The sequence below is a fragment of the Sinohyriopsis cumingii genome, chromosome 9 (genome assembly GCF_028554795.1).
Source record: "Sinohyriopsis cumingii isolate HCF-2022 chromosome 9, ASM2855479v2, whole genome shotgun sequence".
Taxonomy (NCBI): Eukaryota; Metazoa; Mollusca; class Bivalvia; order Unionida; family Unionidae; genus Sinohyriopsis; species Sinohyriopsis cumingii.
The window spans coordinates 99429185-99447416 of NC_142969.1; the positions used below are offsets into that span (position 1 = coordinate 99429185).

The 18232-nt window shown below is 37.5% G+C and overlaps 1 long non-coding RNA gene across 1 annotated transcript; it reads left to right on the plus strand.

Annotated features, from left to right (window-relative positions):
* Positions 1 to 139: 139 nt before the first annotated feature.
* LOC149792333 (uncharacterized) lies at positions 140 to 17472 on the plus strand. Its single transcript, XR_016423546.1, has 3 exons — positions 140 to 406; positions 9545 to 9672; positions 17105 to 17472. It is a non-coding gene; the product is annotated as an uncharacterized LOC149792333 (long non-coding RNA).
* Positions 17473 to 18232: the final 760 nt, after the last annotated feature.

Here is an 18232-nt window from a genome sequence, read left to right on the forward strand (position 1 = left end):
CGTAACTCTAAATTCCAATTGGCTGACACTGTCGCAATCCATGGGCACAGCAGTGACAACCCCGTTCGACAACGAACAGTGATTTACATATTTGTCATTGGTGCACACATAGTTCCTGTGACATGCTAATTTGATATCCCTCTTGTATACGAACCAGTAACACGGTCGTACACGGTCGACTGTCCGCACACGGCTTAAAATTCAAACCCAGTCAGTCAGGACCAGCAACAACACTATTATTCTTACAAAGGTCGTATACAGGGGCTTTAAATTGCCTTAACAGAGCATGAAAATATTGACAGAAATCAATTATGCTCAGTAACAAATGTTCTTAGGTTGTGTGTGCGACATTCGTTGTTACTGGATGTTAAAGTATGGGTACATCAAATATGCCTGCCTGATATTGGTAAATAATCATTTAAATGGCATTAACTTTAGCTATGTATGTTGTAATCAAGCTGACGTAAGTGCGGGCCATACATTGTTCGTCATACCAGGAAAGTTAACGTTACGAACATTTAAAGATTTTGTGAAGCTAAATCTCGAAAATTAATTGTTTCTCTTCTTTTTTTTTAAATCGGATATTCCAAACGTCAACTTCGTTTCGGGATATTTATCGTCCATGTTTCCGGATTTTATTGAATTGATTCAAACTTATTATTTTCTTTTCTCTCTACTTCAAGACAACAGAACAATATATATTGACCGCTTTTGCTCTTTTCAGTACCACAGTATCCGGAAAATATTTTTCGAGTAATGTTTGTATGCATAAGTTTAGTAAGGAATATGTCTTAATTTTGCGGTTGGTTGCTATGCACCAGCTTCCGTATAGTGTTTAAGTGTGTATATAAAGAAACTTTTAAAAATTATCTTATGAGTTAAATTTGTTATGCCATCTGTCATTTTAATGTGAATACATCCGCCGAGGAACTCTGCCAAAATGGAAACAAAGTATTCGCACCAGTACTGGGATTCAAATGCAATCATGAAATAATGCATGTCTCTTATTAATATGGAGTTATATTTCATACCACTGAAATTGTCTATGATGGTGCGGCATATTTAAATCACTTAATCTGGAATTACTTATATTCTTCTTTTCATCATCGTCGTCGTTTTTTACAGTGTGCTGTTGTTGTTGTACGGTTTAAAGACATTTTTCAGCACAAGATAGGCTATACATGGCGGCCAATATTAATGGTGGAGGAAAAACCCCGGAAAGAACCACCAATCCATGAGAAGCTACTCGCAAGCTTTTTCACATACACACATTGGCCGAACCCGAGACTCGAACCCATGCAGACAGAGATGAGATGGCAGTGATCCGTAACGGTGAGCGCTCAGGGCCCCTCTTTTGCATCGTGAATGTTGTGGAGATGATGCGTGTCCGGTAGACGGGTAATGCGTTTTGAAGATACAATTTCGACATGTACTGCCACTTCATTCATGTCAAATCCCGTTCAAGGCCCTAAATTTGTTTACTCGAACTCGGTGATCGACAATTTATTAGATACTAAATCAACTGCATGTGCGGTGAGAGAAGAGCAAAAGGTCACAAACAATATATGTTGTCAGCAGTTTAATCATTCACAAGTCAGCATCTGAGGTCATTCAGTACATATTTTTAAGTGTTTAAATCAGTAATGAAATAATGTGATCAGATGTGTTTAATATGGATTTTTAGTCACGAAGCTGTAAGCAAAAATGGTACCCATTCTAAATTTTTCACAATTTTCATTCTCTGTAATTTCACTTAGATATGCGGCTCCGTTACATAGCATGTCATAAAGAGACCATTATAGTGAGGCTACATGTTTTCCATGGTGTAAGTCCCGTGATGATGTTCTATCCGATGGGGTTTTCAGTAAGTCCCGTGATTCTGTTCTACCCGATGTTGTTTTCAATCTTTAAAAGAGTCAGATTTATATAGTAGAAGTATACCATTTATTTTAAGGATTTCGCGCTTTCCCTATTTCGTTGTTTCCATGCTTTTTGTGATATTTTCTCATTGTGCATGTTATTTTTACGTTTTGTTGGAAAGGATTTTTCTTTCTGAAAATTTGGCACTATATAGTCATGATTGTGCTAATATGATCGATTATGCATACATGTATGCATGTACATACATACATACGTACGTACGTACGCACGCACGCACGCACATACATACATACATACATACATACATACATACATACATGCATGCATGCAGGGAGGCAGGCAGGCGGGCAGACAGACAGACCTGGACCAAAGAGCAAACTCATTAACACCATAGGAAAATTAGATAAATTTTCTGAATATTGAAACTGATCTTAGATTGGAGAAGTCTGAATTCGGGACTTTTGGCTATTTTCAGGATAACTTGTTTTTATTATGAAATAGAGATGTTAAAATTAAAGAAAACTAGGTAAACGATAGATTGCACAATTAATTAGGCTAACTGTCAGTAAGTATTTGTTTGTTGTTATGTTCATTTCTTTTTTCGGTTGGGGGTGAGGTGGGCTTGGTTTTAACAGTATTTTTAACACGCCAATACATGCTGAGGAAAACTGGAGCTAAATACCTTTCCTAAAGACTCGCCAAAGCAGCCGATCCAGACAGTCCTGAGCGGGTATTGAACCCGTGACCCTTAGATTATGTGTCCGACGCTTTATCCATTGAGTTCCCAGTTCTCGATAGTATCATATACCTGAATGGCTCAATGGTCACGTAAACAGTCAATTGTCCATCTTGACGTTATAATTCCGGTAGTTTGAAACTAGCTTGTCAATTTAAGATTTGTACCAGCGAAGTACGTTACATACAGCAGTGGGGAGACAGGGTAATTTTTGCAAGTATTTCCACCTAACATGTGATGGTACGAACTCCTTGTGATACCATCACAGGTATCGGCCATTGTTTGTTGGGGGGGGGGGTACATTTACGTTCACTTTTCAGCTTGAAAATTTACCAAGATAATTTTAAAATAAACGTTGGTGTGTCCGTCCATTTATAGAAAAACTATAGCTTGATAGCATATGTAAGTTCACCTTTAAATACAATTTATTCGATAGGCAAGAAACGCTTCTTATGTTTGAAAATCATAGGATACTAATTTTATTGTGCTCCAATAAATTGACCTTTTTATAGGGACGGTATCCAAAACTGCTAAAATGAATATAAATTACTTTGATTTCAGCAGCTACGAACGTGGTATTGTAAACCGACCCTTTCAGTTGTTTAAGGAGTAACTTTCCATCTGGCTGAGGACATTTAATAGCTCCAAGAGCATTGCCTTCTTTCACAGTTTGTCAGTATGGGTCATGACTCGTCCATGCAGGCTATTTTTAGGTATTAGATAACAACGCGTTGCATCACATCCTCTTCGTTCGTGACCAGCCCTATTCATCGCCGGCCTTTTCAGCTCACTCGACTGTTAAAAGCTCTGCTAGCCGAGCAACTGCGCCATGCATATATTATTTAAAGGCGGGAACATCAGATCCCAATTTTAAATGTGCAAGCTGGCCATAGAGTCAGTCGTCAGTTTCACGGTCAAATGTAATCTGTCAGTGGTCGTATCGCCCGAGTAAAGATAACCTTTCTCTACTCAGTAGCATATCGAAGTATAAAACTCAAAATATTGTATGGTGTCACTTACCCCTTATGAAGTAGTGTCAATTGTTTAATGCATGATGAAAATAGCATGTGTGTGTGTGTGTGTGTGTGTGTGTTGCCACTACTTCGTATTTGAATCATTGTGGTGTTTCCCTTCTCAATTTTGTTTCAATTTTGGAGTTCTAGACGCTCTCGTTCAACTAAGCAACTGACACGGAGACAATTCATTCTGAAATATTGGATTGCAAGGGAGAAAATGCTTTGTTAAAACCACATTAATTCGACTTATGCAAACATAATACTCACCGCCAACAGAATGCAGTACCGACATAAACACATTTACACAACGTTAAGGTAGCACGTGAAATATCCGGCCCCCCCCCCCCATGTTAAACTTGAATTGCTTAAATCAGTGTCGTTTAGTTTGTATTTCATTTATTACTGTCGTCACGCTGCCAAATCTAATTCTTTCGTACCTGTGTATATGTTTGCTTCCTTGATAAAGATCGATGAATGATACAAGTTTGGCATTCAAGCCGATCGTGCGATTTTCAAGTACATGCACGTAGAGTGTCTTTCGAATCAATACGCGTTCTGTTCTTTTATCATTTGCCAAAACTGAAGTATAGAAGATTGAACTACACTGACACGACAAAAACGCTTTGAATGACAGAATGTGAGAGATTTTTGCACACGGCAAAGCTTGCCTGTACGTGCTTATTAACAGAAGGTTTGTCATTGTCAAGGTTACCTATATAATCTAAGTGGTTAATATGAGATACACATGAACTATTTTGTTTGAGGCTGTGTTGCTCTACTAATCAGGACGACTGCTCATATCCATTTTGAAGAATTTACAAACAACTTCATCAAAGACGTACAGTCAATAAAGTGTAAAAAGTAGGTCATTGTGACCTATGTTTATATCACTATGTCGTGCTCTTCAGGATGCATGCATCTGTCAGATACACTGATTGTATAAGCAACACCATCTGAGAAATTCGACATTGGTGGAGTAGAAGAGTCACTACAGCGTCAAAAGTAGGTCAAAGAAAACTACGTCCAGTACTTGCCAGTGCCGGATTACGCATCAAGCACTCAGCACGTGCTATGAGCACCACAGGGGCATCTGAAACAAAATTAAAAATAATTGTTGATGATAAAAATGAATTAATTATTGTTGTTGTTCTAGGGTTTAACGCCATTTTTCAGCACAGGATAGGCTATACATGGCGATCACTATAACTGGTGGAGGAAGAACCCTGGAAAACCCAGGGAAGAACAACAGATCCACGAGAAGCTACTGGCAGGCTTTCCCACGTACCCACGCTAGCCGAGCCTTGGACTCGAACCCACCCAGACAGAGGTGAGATGGCAGTGATCCGGAACGGTGAGCGCTTTAGACCACTTGGCCACTCGGGGCCCCCTGAATGAATTATATAAGACCATTTGGATCGGAATGTACGAATATTTTGATTTGGAATGATGTCAACACTGGTATTTTCACACCTTATTAGCTTTTAATATTTTCTTTTTTTAGTTTCACAATTTGTAGGTGGGTGGGGAACCATAATATTTTCAGCGCTTATGTCCCTGGAAAACTTTAATCCGACACTGAATACTTGCCAGAGTCCACACACAGATCTACTTTCATAACTCTACAGTCTACAAACAACAGTGTCTCAGAAGCTAATCTAGACGTAAAACGTGGACATGATTTTTGTAGCATGAAATCACTGTGCCATGTTATTTGTAAGCTGGGGTACTACTCCTAGGGCTGCATGCAGAAACAACATTCGAGATTGTATCTTAAACAAGAAAAGGTTTACATTTGCTAACATCAACGCGGACGAATATGTCGATGCCGACGACAACTACAAAACCGTGAGTAAAGAAAAAGATCTCTTACACATTGTGCATGCGAAATAAAAAGATAAATATTCCCACTCCCACCCCCGCCAAAGAAAAAGGTGGTACATCAGTGCAATATTCCCTTGCTTGCCAAAAAGATCCCCAATTACATGACCGTTCGGGTGGCCTAAGTTGTTAGAACTTCCACCTCGGATGCGGGTTCGAACCCCTGTAGAGTCATACCAAAGACTTATAAAACTGATTCTAGCGGCTGCCTCGCATGGCGCTCAGCATTAAGAGGTTAGTGTTAGGACTGGTCGGCCTGGTGTCAGGATACTATGACTGGGTGGGACATCATGCTACACGTCTGTGGCATATGCCTCTGTGCTCTAAATTGTCACACTGTATGCATCGTAGCGATATGACTGAACACTTTTTAAATCTTCGTTAAAAATCCAAATCACACACACACACACACACACACACACACACACACACACTTTTTAAATCTTCGTTAAAAATCCAAATCACACACACACACACACACACACACACACACACAATTACATGAAAATGCGGAAAGAATGCGAAAAATATGAAAAATAATTAAATGAAAGTAGATGGATAAAGGTTAGACCAGAGAATATACGTATAATGTGCTATTGTGGCCATGTAATTTAACGCCCACGTAATTTAACGCCCACGTAATTTAACGCCCATCAAGTTTTACAGTGTCCAAAATGATTGCCTTGACCTAGGCACTGTTTCCTTTTATTAATTTTTATATTATTTAATCGGTGTAGTCTTGTCTTTGTTGATCGCGAAGTTGAATAAGTTCGACCCTCGTACAACGTGGACCCATATGAAGGTGTGTACAATAGATAACGATGACCTAGGTTTCATGAAATCTTTATTTCACTGTCAAATTAACCAGACAATATTAAGTACATATCTGAACCGTGTGAACATTGTTTCCAAAGATTAATCTTAGCATAGGACCCCATTTAAAACTTAAAATATCGGGAATTAAATCCAGTGGGTAGTGCTTTTGTTGTGACCCCTCTTCGGAAAATAGTTAAAATTAAACCTTGGATGATTAACCGAAATGTTCTAATTTTTATTCAACGAATATAAAATATATAAGCAATACCTACGAACTTTGAGGTCTCTAACACTTTTAACTCAGATAATGACCGTCAGATTCATTGTGGAAGTGATAGTGCAGCGCAATTTAAACAAGTTCAGAGTATTCTGAAATTTTACATATTTGTTTAAAACATTTCTTACACAGATTATGTAAAACATGTCTACGTCTGTGCTTGGTACACGATTTATTCTATTTACTTAAATCATGGAAAGTATTTTAAATTCTTTTGAGAATAATATTCAATACATGCTCAATTCAAAGGAAGTTGAGCAGGAAATTCACAAAGGAATACATAACTTGATAATGCCAGATCTTTTGCTATCTAAGTTTTTGTAAATGTTATTAATGTATTTTATATAATGTAGGATTGTTGAAAATGTTACTTAAAATTTAAAAGTATGTATTTCTTAGTACGTTATACGGTACATCGTTTGAATGTTTTTCCTACAGCTAAAAGCACCTAATGATATTTTATTTTTCATGAATTACTGGATCTTTTTTCCAACAGAAATTAGTGTGTGTGTGTGTGTGTGTGTGTGTGTGTGTGTGTGTGTGTGTGCGTGGGTGATATTTGCATCTTTATCGTAGCTTTACAAAAAAATTCAGTCATATCTCTACGATGTCTGTTGTGTGGCAGTTTATAGTGATGGTTAGCACTGGGGCATCATGCCGCAGACATGTAGCATGATGTCCCACCCAGTCACATTATCCTGTCATCATTCTGACTAGTCTGATAAATCAACCGGCCCGACTAATCTGTATTGATACTGATGGACTATATGTTGGTCTGATGACACCTGTTCATTAAAATGTGAAAATTTGCTGCATGCAGATCTTATGTCACTTGTTTAGGCTCGAATAAACAGTAACACAAGAAAGAGTGAATACAACAAGCTTTTAAAAAATACAATATTTTATTCCTCTGGAAAAATTCTGTAAAAATGAAGAAGAAAAAAATATCAACTTACGGTTTTATAGAATCGAATCTGAAAATGATCCAAAAATAATCCGAGAATAAAATTTTAGTAGTCCTAATAACAAAATATTCTACTGATTTCAGGTTCAAATCCCAACGAAGAATCCAAGATGAAAGACGATGACGTATGTTGCAATCTGTAGTGTTGAAGTCTACAGTTCCTTGTAGAAATAAGAATTATCACTCCGGTTTCTGATAGCGGAATAAACTTTTATAAAAAAATAAATAAATAAATAAAAAATGTCATTGTTCCACAATATCACATGAGCGCACGTATTTTCCAGAACTAATTAGGGGCCCCGAGTGGCCGAGTGGTCTAAAGCACCCACCGTTCCGGATCACTGCCATCTTACTTCTGTCTGCGTGTGTTCGAGTCCAAGGCTCGGCTAGCGTGGGTACGTGGGAAAGCCTGCCAGTAGCTTCTCGTGGGTCGGTGGTTCTTCCCTGGGTTTTCCAGGGTTCTTCCTCCACCAGTTATACTGGCCGCCATGTATAGCCTATCTTGTGCTGAAAAATGGCGTTAAACCCTAGAATAACAACAACAACAGCCAGAACTAAACCTTTTGAATCCAAGTAATTTTAAATAACTCCAAAAAGCACAACATAAAACAGTTTAACAGCCCAGCTTCTACTGATTAATTCTCCAAAACATGGGTTATTTGGGCTTTCTAAAACGTAAACAATGTTCACGTGATCATCTTCTAGACGTTTATTGAAGCAAATACTTGCTACAGATCACGTTTACCCAGCGTGACCCTGACGAAAACCAACTATTTTTACTCCAAGAAATAAAAATTAAAATAATTGTTTATATCTGAAAGACAAGGTCCCATCATGACCTTGGAAACAACTAATCATTTTAAAATAAAATAGAACTTGTTTACGAAGGTTGCTACAAATTCTGAAACAATGTCAGTATTTAGATCAACACCTGATGTTTATAAACTTACAGTCAAGGTCAAAATATGTTCTACAAAAAGTATCATCTATAGTGAAAACATTTACATTACAATATCATGTAAAGAAAAATAAAAAAATTGAAATAAATATATATGAAATCAGATGTAATTAAATCAAATACACATAACACTTTCCCCCATAAAAAAAAGAAAGATTTATACATAAAGCTTTCTTTTTACCACAGACTAATTATACATGAGGTTTAAAAAAACTCATATAAATTACACGGTATACATGAAATAATATATTGTTATACACTGGAAAGTGCGTCTGCTATTAAATTATCTTTTCCTTTGATGTACCTGATGTCAAGGTTATATTCATGTAACAACAAACTCCACCTTAGTTGTCTTTGATTTTTATTTTTCATCTTACCGATGAAAGTAAGGGGGTTGTGTCACTAAATACAATAATCGAGGAAGGAGGTGAACTAAGGTAAACTTCAAAATGTTGTAAGGCCAGTATCAAAGCCAAATATTCCTTCTCTATTGTTAAATATTTCCTTTGGTGCTTATTTAATTTCTTGGAAAAATAGCACACTGGATGATCAATACCACTTCCTCTTCTTGAATCAAAACTGCTCCAACCCCAACATCACTTGCATCAACAGACAGTTTATAAGATTGGTTGATATTTGGAGTTGTAAGAACTGGAGCGCTTTTAAGTATCGCTTTCAACTTGTCAAAAGTCTCCTTACATTTTTCAGCCCAAAGAAACTTGTTTTTCTTAATAAATTTGTCAGGGATTCAGCAATTATAGAAAAGGTGGAACAAAATTTTCGATAGTATCCGGCCATACCCTAAAATCGCATCAGTTGCCTTTTATTTACAGGCACAGGGAAATCAGAGATAGCCTTGACCTTAGCATATATTGGTTTAAATTATCAATGTCCCACGATATGTCCTAGAAAAGTTACACTAGCACGGCAGAACTGACTTTTAGAAAAATTAATTGTCAAACATGCATCTGTGAGCCTGTCAAAGAATTTTCTAATTGTTGCTAAACGTTCTTTCCAGGTCTCGTTGTAGATGATGGCATCATCGATGTAAGCATCACAATTGTCTAAACCAGAGGCAGTCATATTCATGAGGCGTTGAAATGTACTTGGCGACCCATTCATCCCAAACGGAATTACTTTATATTGGTAAAGTCCATCTGAAGTCATGAATGCCGAAATGTCCTTTGTTCTTTCCGTTAGTGGAATCTGCCAAAATCTTTTCAGAAAGTCAAATTTGGTGACATCCTTGGCATTCCCGATCTTATCAATACAGTCATCGATTCTTGGAAATGGGAATGAATGTCTTTTTGTCACACTATTCACCTTCCTAATGATCAGTACACATACGGAAAGTTTTATCTTGTTTTGGAACAAGTATGCATGATGAACTCTAGTCACTTTTACTGGGCTCTATAAAATCATCTTCAGCAAATACTGAATTTCTTTTTTTCAAGTATTCCTGTTTGAGAGGATTTATCCTGTACATGTGTTGTTTCACAGGTTTAGAATTTACAATTTCAACGTCATGGAAAATTGTGTTAGTCCTTGTAGGAACATATGGAAATAAGTGCTCATATTCAAATAATAACTATTTAAGTTCATTTCTTTCTTGCATTTGAAACTGTGAAAGTTTCGGGTCCAGATCTTTGATAATTTCTGAATTCCAAAGATTTGTCACTCCAGTGTCAGTCGAATCCGATGATATTCCTTCACTTAAATCTTCACTGAGTGGGACAGGTACAACTAAATTAATTGCATGTTTAACCTGACTTTCTCTTTCAGTATACTCTTTTAGCATGTTAATGTGACAGAGTTGTTTTTGTTTACGCCTCCCAGGAGTATTTATAATGTAGTTTAAATTATTTATTTTCCTGTCAACTGTGTAGGGATCATAATATTTGGTCTGAAGAGGATTTTGTGGTATTGACAAGAGAGCCAGGACTCTATCACCAGGCTGAAAGTTCCTTTCCTTCGAGTTTTATCATATCTTGACTTCATTTTGGATTGAGCAGAGTGCAGATTTGCTCTTGCGACCTCACAAGCCTTTGACAGCTTGTATTTAAAATTAGAAACATAATCAAGAAGATTAATTTCAGAAACTTCATTAGAAAGAAGATTTTCTTTCAATAACTTCAATGGTCCACGAACAGTGTGTCCAAAAACCAGTTTAAAGGGACTGAAACCTAAAGATTCTTGAACTGATTCCCTACAGCCAACAATAGTAAATAAATGCCTTCTTCCCAATCTTTACCCGTATCAAAACAATATGATCGAATCAGTCTGATGGAATCTTTCTAATGCCTCTTGGCTCTCGGGGTGATAGGCAGAAGATTTGAATTGTGGAATGCCTAATTCGTACATAACTTGCTGGAAAATTCCAGTCATGAAATTTGAGCCTTGATCAGACTGTACGGACTTGGGAAGACCAAACTGAGTATTAAAAGAAACTTTATCAAAGCTTTTACTATTGTTTTTTGGATTTTATATTCCTCAAGGAAATTGCCCCATGAAACCTTGTTGACGCACACATAATGGTCAACAGGTATTGGTTACCTGACTTGGTCTTAGGTAAGGGACCAACACAGTCTACCATAATTCTACTGAATGGTTCGTCAAAGGCAGGAATAAGTTGTAGATGAGCCTTAGGAATTTTCTGATTGGGTTTTCCTACCATTTGACAGGTATGACAAGATTTACAGTGTTTACAGTATTTACCAACATCACTTTTAATGTTTGGTCCATAGAAATGAGTTAAGATCTTGTGATAAGTTTTACTGATCCCTAAATGACCAGCCAATGGAGTTTCACGGGCCAGACTAAGTATTTCCTGTCTGTGAGGTTTTGGAACTACAATTTGATAGTTAACTGACCATTCGTCAACAGCAGGTACCTCGGGAGGTCTCCATTTTCTCATAACAATTCCATTTTTAATGAAATAACAGACAGGAACTTCAGAGGATTCAGTTTCACTAATGGCCTTCTGAAAAAACAGAAGATCTCATGATCTTTATCATGTTCAACGACAGATGATTGTCGTTTATCACCCTGATTAAAATAAAGAGAATGAGTCGTTAAAAGAGGATTACTGTGATCAATACCTTCTGATTGATCCAAACAAGAAGTGAAAGTGACCTCATCAAAAGCCTGACCAATGCATGTGTCAGCTAAAGGAATACTTTCCTTATCAACATCATTCTCAAGAGCTTTCGTTGCCAAAGCTCTGGTAACTGCACAAGCTGGAAAAACATCAGGGAATTCTTTTTCAATTGGATCGATTTTCTGACCCAAGCAAGGCTTGTCAGTTACAAGTGGATTAACCACAATCTTGTCTCCAGCTAGGTCGTTACCTAGTCATAAATGAATGCCCTCAACGGGTAAAATAGAGACCGTTCCGACTGTCACAGGTCCTGAAACTAAGTCTGACGACAAATTGACACAATGGACAGGAACATGAACAAAGTCGCATTCTACATCCTGAATAAGAACACTCTCATTAGAAGAAGACTTCTCAGAAAAACTCAAAGTACCTGACAATAAAAGACTATGAGAAGCTCCTGTGTCTCATACAATCATAATAGGGATAGGATTGGCCGAATCACTCAAGAGTGATATAGAACCCTTCGATATGAATGGTTCATAATTATCCATAATAAAATCAGACTTTTTTTAGACCCAACAAATGTATTGCTTTCAATACATGACCGTGACCTTGACCTCTTAAAAATAAGAGCATTTGGAATAGGTCTGTCTTGATTCTGATGCCTATTTTTCAATTTGTAGCAATCAGAAATAACGTGTCCTTTTTTCTTGCAATAGGTACACGTAGGAAGAGACAAGGATCTTTAATCAAGCTTCTCCGAAGTTTGATTTTTAGAAGTTGTGCCAGTTTGAGTTTTAGAAGGGCTTGTATTAGGCTGAAATACTTTTCTGCCAAAAGACTTTTGAGTAGAAGTCTTATTTACAAAAGGAATTTTATGAGTTAAAGAATACGAATCAGCAGCACGAGCAGCATTTTCCAGGGTTTCAATCTGATGCTCGTCAAGATAAGACTTAATGTCACTATGGACACAGTTTTTGAACTCTTCTAGTAATACAAGTTGTTTAAGACTTTCATAATATTATTCAACATTCTTGGCTAAGCACCATCTGTCAAATAACTGATCTATTTCTCTAGCAAAATCGACTTGAGTTTGTCCAGCTTCTTTTCCAATGTTTCTTAAGTTTTGCCGGTAAGCTTCAGAGCCTAACTATTAACCCCTTAAGATGTATTCTTTAACCGTATCATAGTCACCACCAGTGGTGTCGCTAGGGTGGTGCGGGGGTTGCGGACCGCACCGGGTGACACCATCTCAGAGGGGTGACACCAAAATGAAAAATTGCAAATTTTACAGAGCACACACTGCTCGGTCTAGTCGGATTTCATAAGCGGATAACCGATCATAGTTAAATACATGACTAGCAGGCACAGCAGTGGCGTCGCTAGGGGGATGCGGGGGGGGGGGGGGGGTGCGGACTGCACCGGGTGACACCATCAGAGGGGGTGACACCAAAATGACATTACTAAGGATTCTGTATGGTCTGTTACGGAAGGAGGACCATGGGGGTGACACCATGAGCTACTGCACTGGGTGACACCAACCCGAGTGACGCCACTGGTCACCACTTTGTTGAACTGACAGTGAACGGTAAATATCACTAGCTTTACCAGTGAGTACACATTGTAATAACTGAGTCCAATGCTCCCGTGGCCACTTCAGATTTTCAGCAACTTTTTCAGATTAAAGAAAATATTTGTCTACTTCTTTTTCTTTGAAAGGGGGCACTAATCTATTATTATTTGCAAGATCAAAACTTAAATTTGGATTTGAAGTATGCATGTGCTTTTCACTTGCCAGTTCCATTTCTTTCATCCTGCATTGATATTCCCTCTCTTGCTTCTCTTTCTCCAACTGTAAATGTATTAACTCTTTCTGTAACTGTACTTGTTCTTTTTGTAACTGCAGTTGTCTTTCTTTCTCTCTTTCTTCCTTATATAACTGCTTTTGTTTTTCTTGTAATTGCATTTATTCTTTTTCTTTCTCCAATTTCATTTGTTCTTTTTCTTTTTTCAATTGTAACTGCATTTTCATTTGTTTTTCTTCTTTATCTTTGTGAAGCTCCAGCTTCCTCAACTCCAGTTCCATCTTGTATTTTAATTCTAATTCCTTCATTTGTGTGTCAGAGTCTGATAGAGAGTTACTGACTGAAACCAAAGCACTTTTATCCAACACATTCTTTCCTACTCCAAAGCGCTCTCCGTTACGGACCACTGCCATCTCACCTCTGTCTGCGTGGGTTCGAGTCTCGGATTCGGCTAATGTGGGTATGTGAGAAAGCTTGCCAGTAGTTATCCTGGGTCATTGGTTCTTTCCAGGGTTTTCCCGCGTTCATCCTCCACCATTAATACTGGGCGCCATGTATAGCCTATCGTGTGCTATTCCAGGTTGATTTACAAGTCGCCAAACATATGATTGGCTCCAGAAATATAATGTACATGACACCAAACGAACCTTTCAGCCGACGGTAGCTCCACAGGCGCGAGAAATATCGGCAAGTGTATAAAATGTACACCGATGTATGCAGACAAAATTGGCTGCCGATTTTTGCAGGTTTAATTAAATAGGCGAAATCAGCCCCTAAACCGCTGGTCAATATCATCTCCCTTTTAGTGTTGAGATTCGCACTTTTTTTTTCCTTTAGCAGAGCCATCTCCTTCCACCTCTGGTTATGTGTCTCTCATAGACTCGCAACTACAAGTCCCTTGGACAACCGTTACGAGAGTCTCGCCATCCCCCTGAGTTAAGACCTTGTCGCCTCGGGCAAGAAACTGGAGGGCCTGATTTTTTTGTGCAAGTCATTTTTTTAAACACAAGACTTCGCCTGGGAAACACTCTCCAAACCATTAACTACCCAAACAGATCTCAGGTTTATCTAATTTAACCGCCATTATTAACACACGCCCCTCCAGGGTTCGGAAAATGATACATTCCCCGCTCCTCTCAATATGCAAAATTTCAACTTATGACAAATATTTCAACAAGTACAAATGCTGTGTCTGCAGTATTTCAACCGTTGGCCATTTCGATTAACAAAAGCCAATTCGGCTAGTTATCAAATAGAAACTCATTAATAATCAATCAAATACCAAGAGGATGCACTCAAGTACCAGTATCCTTAAACATGCCTCTAACTTATCCCGATGCAAAATTGCATGTACCGATTTAAAATCATTACATGTTATAATGACAGCTGCAAAATTCACCCTGTTACACAAAGTTTCTCTTCCAAGCACTATCACATCTCGATCGATAAAACGGGCACTTTCATTGATCTGTGGAAACATTTGATTGTATTTATTTTCTAGAAACAATACAAATGCAATCAATAAACTCTTTCTTTTATCAAATTTATCAATGCTGTATTTTCATTATCAGATTTAGGTCACAAGTATTACTACCGGATCAATACCCACTAACGAAGTCCTAATCTACTTTTCTCCTCTCTTCTTTTGGGTTGATGACTTGCTTAGATTTAGGCATTCTTTGTATTGATTTAAAGGAAATTGTTCATTCACTTGAATATGAGCTATCTAGTAAGTTTGTCTGTGTCTATTTTGGCGACAGTGCACAGAGAGTAATCTGGCATTGATGCGTGTCCGGAAGTCAAATGTGACTCGTGAGCACGTTGTTTTATTCACAGCTGAGCCTCTTAAAAAAATGCAAGTACTTTATTTGGAAAATAAATGTGACCGGAGACCCGTCAGAGTACTGACCGTAAAACTTTAAATTGGAATGGCAATGATTACTAATTAGAGGTAGAAACGTGACAATTTGACATTTTATGTATACTGACATTAAAAACCGAACTATGTGCGTAATAATTTAAACTAAAGACGTACTTTAAAATTTAAATAAAAAGTTTGTTCAAAAATTAAATATGTGCAAAGTTTGAGAAACGATATTGCACATTTACGGTTTCTGTGAGGTTAATGCTCAATAAAAGCATAATGTACTACTACACCATATACGAGTTCAAATGGTGGATATTTTTCAAATTCTTTCAGAGAAAATATCTTTGAAAATCAGTATGAGGTCTTTATTCAAAACATATGACGAGATCCTTCAAGTCGATGTTGTGCAAGTAGGTCATTGCTGCACATGACGAGATCCTTCTAGTCGATGTTGTGCAATTAGGTCACTGCTACTATTTATTATGAGTCCAAGTAGTTAATATATGATGAGATAATGTATCAGTAATGTATATCTGCTTTTATAAAAATTTGTTTGTGCTAGATAGACATCATTATAAACTGTCACACTACAGACATCGTGTGTGTGTGTCTGATTTGGAATTTTAACGTAGCTTTAACAATTTTTCAGTCATATCGCTACGATGTCTGCAGTGTGGCTGTTTATAATGATGTCTAGCACTGTGGCATCATGCCGCAGACATGTAGCATGATGACCCACCCAGTCACACTATCCTGACACCAGGCCGACCAGTCCTAACACTAACCTCTTAATGTTGAGCGCCAAGCGAGGCAGCTGTTAGAACCATTTTTGTATATCTTTGGTATGACTAGGCCGAGGATCGAAGCCACGACCTTCCGCATCCGAGGCAGACGTTCTAACCACTAGGTCACCGGAACGGTTACAGACATCGTAGCGATATGAGTGAAACGTTGTTAAAGACACGTTAAAAATCAAAATCACACACACTGTTAATTTGGTTGAGACATTGATTGACAGAGTGAGGCATTGTAGTATATGTTGATATGACATTCTTTACGAACCATTCTTATGACCTGGGGGATCAGAATGTCACATTTAGTGGATGCTATATTATCTACTTGTGCCTAAAGTTGATCCGTCAGGCACACATTTCTACCTATCGTTGATCTCTCAGCCACATAAGTGTACATATTACTGGTCTGTCATACACTAGCTTGTACCTATAGTTGATTTGTCATGCACATAATTATGTCTATAGTTGATATGTCAGAGACATAATTGTACCTATAGGTGATCTGTCATGCACAAAATTGTACATATGGTTGATCTGTCATGCAAATACTTGTATTTATTGGTGATCTATCATGCACAGAATTGTTTCTATTTACTTGAAGTGTTCAAAATTATTATTTACATTAAGAGTTAGCTTACTTATTTTAATATCTTTCAATGTATTACTTTGCCGCTTATCTTCCTTGTTTATTGTTAGGTACTAATTGTTGCGCAAAGAACAAACCTCACCTTCCCCATATTACCCTAAACTTATTGATAGCTAGTGTACCTATTTAGTTGCTTAGTCTGTAAACTTCTGATTCCGCATGTAGATGGTCACTTTAGTACATGCTTACCACTTCACATTTGTGAGTGTCACTGGGTCAAGTTCAATGTTGTTGTGGGTTTGTTTGTTTTTTGCTGTGCATGCACACTTAATTTCATTTGGATATCTCCATGTCTAGTACCTTTTCTCTTCAATTATCTATATCTTAAAATATTAGATGAAAAAATAACTTAACGTTATCTCTTTTCAGGTCTGGCCTGATATTAAGAACAAGATGGTAGAGTTGTTTTAGATTGGATGCTCTCCTAGGGTCAGGTGATGATTACTGGCTGAGTAATTGACACAATAAATATGGAACATAGCACTTGTCATGGCTTCTTAACTGTGTATATTTATGTGCATTTGAACAGGTATATTTGGTGTTGTGGGTTTGACGCCATTTTTAGCACACGGTAGGCTATCGTGCTTTACTTCACCGGGACAAAATAGTATAATACATTATACAGATCCAAGCTACCTCTTCCCATAAATATCATTGGTTGGTCAACTTTTCTGTATATTTTTTAAAATTTGTATAAAAAATTTATTTTACTTTTTTAAATAAATATTATAAAATGATATTTATCTTTGTTTTTCTATTTTCAAACATATTTTCAAATGGACATTATCTTATATCAAAATTCGTCTTTTACTGCATTGATTCCTATAATTAAAGAAAATATAGCAAATTTAGTTCCGGTCCAAAAATTGCACCTCGCTGAACACCAACAGTACACAATTTCTGGCAGTTGTCATACCCTTTGTTTGCCATAAAAGTCACTAAGATGTCCTAGTAAAGTTAAAATAGGCTTCGAATGGAAATACTGGAGTTTCATTCAAATTTACCATAAAAATCATTACCTATAGTACTTAGGTCACAATTATTATGTCCGCGTCAATTCCCGCTAATGAAGTCCCAATCTATTTCTAAATAATTTTCATCTCTTCTTTGGTGGTGATCCCTGGCTTAGATTTGGGCAATTTTAGTATTGATTTAAAAGAAATTGTTAATTTTAATGCGGTTGTTTGTGTTTATATTGGCAACAGTGTACAGCAAGTAATCTGGCATTGCTGAGGGCCCGGAAGTGAACGTGACCCACGGCACTTTGTTTCGTTACAGTTTAGCCACTTTAAGTAATGTTAACGTATGACAAGAACCCTGTCTATGATTTCATCCTTGAAAGGTACTTAAGATTGACATATGATTTAATAAGATTTGGAGACATAGAATCTATGTTGGGGTTTGGACCGAGACCAGGAAATACCAGTCAAGGGGTTACATTGTTTGTCTACCCACGAGGCTTGTCGAGCGGGGGGTAGACATATTATGTGACCCCGC